Here is a 5,071-nt window from a genome sequence, read left to right as displayed (position 1 = left end):
TCAATGTAATTTACGGTTTTCAATAAAGTCAGTCGATCACAAGCACTGGTTGGGTTTTGATACCGCATACATATTACTAATAAATCAAGCAATCCTATTGTATCGTCATCGCCGCCAGTCACCAAGAAATTTCCACTTGGGTGAAATGCAACATCATTCTCCGGCGACGAATGCACTGTATTAGCTCGCCTTCAGCTATGTCAAATATCTTAACGCGGTTACAACTTAATGCTAAAGCCACCAGATTACCGTCTGGGTGCCATGTCAGCTGTCGTCCCATACCTCTTCCCACGGTGAACGTTCGCACACATTCGCCTGAAAATGTATCGCAAATTCTTAACTTGTCATCGCCGCACGATGAAATTAACTTACCATTAGGGCCGAATTTTGCTACGCGCACCTATTTGTGTATTTTGAATCAGTATTTTGATGGCTGTTCGCCATTTTTCTAGTCTGCAAACGAATAAGCTTACGAAGATGCAAACAAATTCAAGCACATTGTTGCATTCTACCGTACTTTTTTAAAAGCTTTAAAATCTTAAAACATGTGAAAAACTTTTATAATCTGAATATTTCTAATGTCGCAAGCAAAACGAAATTTTGTAAATAGCATTTTTAAAAAGCAATCATTTAATATTTTTCAAGTTTTTGGGCATATGTTACCATTTGAACAAAAAAATACTACCAAATTTTAAGAGACTATTTAATGCAACTCAGGTCAAAAAAGAGCAGTTTAGACAAAAATAGGCAACTCTAAAAAACAGATGATCGCAGCTGTGGCCCAGGATGACGTCTATTGCTAAGATATCTCACTTGTATTTGTACACAATGACTGAAATAGCTTTTGAGCATAAATAACGAAAGAAGGTTACCACCTCTATTTGTATTTTTTTATCATTTAATACTAAAGAAATTCATATACCAGACCCAAGGTTTGTTCCACGGTGCAGCGAACAAAGGTGGCGCCGTCAGGGGTACCGCTGCTTTGGTTTTGCCGATTTTGACAGTTGTGGTAACTTGTAAATAAACCTTTGTTTACAAATTAATTAATTATAAGTGAAAAATCAGTTTAAATGGTTTTAATTTGCAATTTCTGAGTGATTTTTGAGTTGAAGACTGCGTAAAACCTAATAAAATGAATTGCCGTGTGTTAAATTTCGACAGCCGTTAAGATGCGAGATGCGTAGATGATGCAAGTGTAGCGCTGTGACGAATCGCTGCATTTTGTGTACATAGGGCACGTTCTTGAAATGTATCTTTATTATTATATTGACAACATTGCATCACAATGACTTCGCTTCTGCTCCAAGCAGTGTTGCCAGGTCTTCGGCATGAGAAAACGTCCCTCTTGGTCTGAAAAAACGTCATTTCCTACCCACAAACGTCTTTTTAAAATGTATGCACACAGAATTGTTCTTATTAAACTTTTATTGTATACAAAGGTACACAAGTATATATGTAAGGTATATTAAAATGTCATTTCGACAGAGCGCATTTAAAATTCATTGTAAACTGGTTTGAAATCGTCAATATAAAAAAAAATGTATATATACACTTGTGATCACCTGATTAAGTCATCAATATTTTCATCGATTGTGGCAGTTTTTCTTTTGTTTATTTAATGTTTATTATTTTTCCATAAAGGCCTAGCTCACTATATAACAAACAAGATATAAATCCACATTTCAAACTTTGTGCAAAAATTATAAAAAAATCTGCAAAGTTTCAGCTAGATTTTCAACTTTTTATTCAGATTTTTAAGAATTTTTTCGAGTATGCAGTTTGATAGCTCATTATTTTCCAGGGTAATAATGTCCAAGTTTTAAATTGCTAAAGAATCGCGTTGATTTTTAATATTTTTTTTTCTCTTGTAGACATTTTGGTTAGGTGGTCGGTTGTTGAAAATGCTAAACTACGTTCTGATAAGAAGAAACATAGCAATATTTCAGCCTTTTTGCGTTCATTGCATTTTCAATGAAGTCTTAAAAAAGTCGCCTACTTTTTTCTAACTTTTTATGCTGCTACAGCTTTTTTTTGTGCTTTTGCGAACGTGCGTTTTGCAATAGATGATGATGATGGCTTTTAATGTGCAAACATTGCAATAAGCCTCGTAACCTCAAGTGTTTACAAAACCAGCCTTGGAACGCGGGATCCTTAGTCCAAGAATCCAAAAAAAATATGCGCGCATGCTTGGTTTGCATCGTATTTAAGTCATTTGCGTCCAAAGGATAAATACCTTTTGAAGAAGCTGCTGCAAAAAAACAAAGCTTGTAAAGATTTATTAAGAAAATAATTCAAAATCAGTTCTACTTACAAGATTTAGTAACAGAGAAAAATTATTGGGAAGTTAAATAACGTCATTTTTTGCACAAAAAACGTCCGAACGTCAACAACTCACAAAAAACGTCCAAATGACGTTAAAAACGTCAACCTGGCAACGCTGGCTCCAAGCATCCTCCTTTAGCAAGTTAACTAATCAATCCCGCTGAGATGCTGACGCAGTTTGCTGCATCAGCCTTAATTGCAAAGCAATGGAGTGCACTAAAACGTTTGCTGCAGCAGCTTCGATTGCAAAGCAATCGAGTGCACTAAAACGTTCACTATTCTCTAATAGATTATGTGAAAATGCAATATTTTTGCATTTAGCAAAATTAAAACACGTTTTTTTGCTGTAAAGTAAACTGTTTTGGCAGTTTCAACTCGTTCTTCTTTTCGCTCTATTCTTTGTTTATTTGTGGTACACAAATGTCAACGGCCAGGACGGCGCAATCTTGTATTCTATCATTCTTGGGTTTGTTCTATGGTAATTAATTAACATTTTTTATTGAAATATTTTTCAATGGGTTGCTTTGCTCGTTTAGACATTTCCTTCATTTGGTACCAAACTTGTTTAATTTGGATAAGCGGTTTGTTTATTATCCGAAAAAGACTTTTAATTGGGAATAAAAAATATTTGGCTAGGTCTACTTCTAAAAATAGTCAAACCGTTGATTTAACAGTGTTGCCATCAACATCTCAAGCTCCACTGTCTAACTTAGTTCCTCCGAATAATTCGGAGCCCCGCACATCAGACATCATTACCAAAAAAGTTGGTTGTAATTCCTCCGAGAAGATCAATCTTTGTCTCTAGATTTCCTAAAGATACTTCTTCGGATGATATAAAGTCATACATATCGACTAAAATTAGAACTAAAGATGTATTTATTCGCAAATTTAATTTTAAATACGATCGCGATATTTCATCTTTTAAAATTGATGTAGCTTCCGAAGATTTTGATTCACTACTAAATAGTTAATTTTGGCCGACCGGGGCATTTGTTCGCGAGTTTGAGTATAAACCTGATAAAAGTAATAATAACGTAGCTAAAATTTCTAATCTTAATTCGGATTCAAAAAAACTAACTCGCAAGTCTAATTTAAGTATTTACTATCAAAGCGTTAGATGTTTGAATACCAAAGTAACTGACTTATATTTAAAAGGTTTTGACTGCAATTATAATATTATTTCCTTGACCGAAACATGGCTCAAACCTCATATTTTTAATTCCGAAATTCTTCCAAATGAATATCAAATATACAGAAGCGACCGCGAGGGCAGAATCGGCGGTGGTGTCCTTTTTGCGGTGCATTCATCGATACCATCCGAGGAAGTTAGTCTTCCTGTCATTGAATATAGCGAATTTAAATGTATACGTGTACAGCAGAGACCGGCATCGAGTATGATCGCGCCGTCTCGATCATCATCCCCTAAATTTGGTACATGTAAACACGATCGTCGCCAGCTATGCGGGCATGTACGAGACGCAACATTCTATTTTCGTGTTTGTGTAGTTGGCATGATTGCTGATTTGTATTTTTGTGTATGCGTTGTGGCGGAGGCTCGTTACTGCATGCAAAGAATAACACGACAACTAGCAGCTGTTCAACTGATGCATGCAAGGACAACTCGAGTGGCTCGCGCCACAAAACATTTCGAGCCTTGGCTGTGGTGACGGCGAGTATGTGTGATACACATAACATTTCTATACTCGTTCATGCTAACGCCACTTTAGTGGAAGAAGCGAGCATATGTACGTGTGTTGTGGCAATCGTCTTGCACAAACTATGTATCGCGTACGGGGAAACCAACTCGCGGGAATTACCCAATTTGCGGGGAATTTCGGTTTAGCGGGAATGGACAGTTTTTTCGCGGAGTTTAGTGTGTTGTTTATGAAAAAAAAATTAAAGTAACCGAATTAGACGAATATATGTTTTACGAATATATATTTTTAACCATAGCGACATTTTTTTCCTATCGTTGGAAAGCTGCTGCTTTCGTCACTCGCGCTCTATCGCGCGCTGTGATTCAAAAACAAAACAAATAAGTTTAAAGACGTAACATACATAGTATGTAGTTTTAATTCATATTTAATATATGTATATTGAACAAAAATATTTCACGAGATCCAACATTTATGCTAAATATATAAAAAAAAGACCTTAAATTCAACGAGTTAAAATCAAAAGCTATGGAAAAACATTTCATTAAACTTAATATAGTTTCAAAAAATCTTATGATCTAGGGGTACAAATTTAAAACTAAAGTTCCAAATTTCACCTTTCTAAAATTCTTAAAATAAATACATAAGCATTCAAATTATAAAACAAAGAACACATTTAATGAGATTAAATATTTACAGCAAAGGCATTTTGGCATTGATTTTTTACGATATTCAAAATGTTGTTCATGCAATATTTTTTTCGTTAAGTTTTTTTTACACACATTTAGAAGTCAATCTGCAACAAAATCCGTGCAAATAAAAAATTTTAACCTTTGAAAAAAAATAAGGGAAAATTCGGCTAATTTTTCCTGAAAATGTAAAATTTTTTAATCATAATACCTAAATTAATTCCAGTACGCAGTTTTACGGCCCATTCAAATTTGTTGTGATAAAAAGGAAGTTTGAAGTTGCTAAAAAATTCCCGTTGGTATTTGATATTTTTCGCTCAACGCACTTTTTCCATATAACGTATTTTTTGTATAGAAGAAAATGCGCAACACCGTCAGCGAAAAAATTATCAACAATCAAAG

The sequence above is a fragment of the Rhagoletis pomonella genome, unplaced genomic scaffold (genome assembly GCF_013731165.1).
Source record: "Rhagoletis pomonella isolate Grant_MI unplaced genomic scaffold, Rhpom_1.0 Rhpom_scaffold_00002, whole genome shotgun sequence".
NCBI classification, from domain to species: Eukaryota; Metazoa; Arthropoda; class Insecta; order Diptera; family Tephritidae; genus Rhagoletis; species Rhagoletis pomonella.
This window is presented reverse-complemented; position numbering follows the sequence as displayed.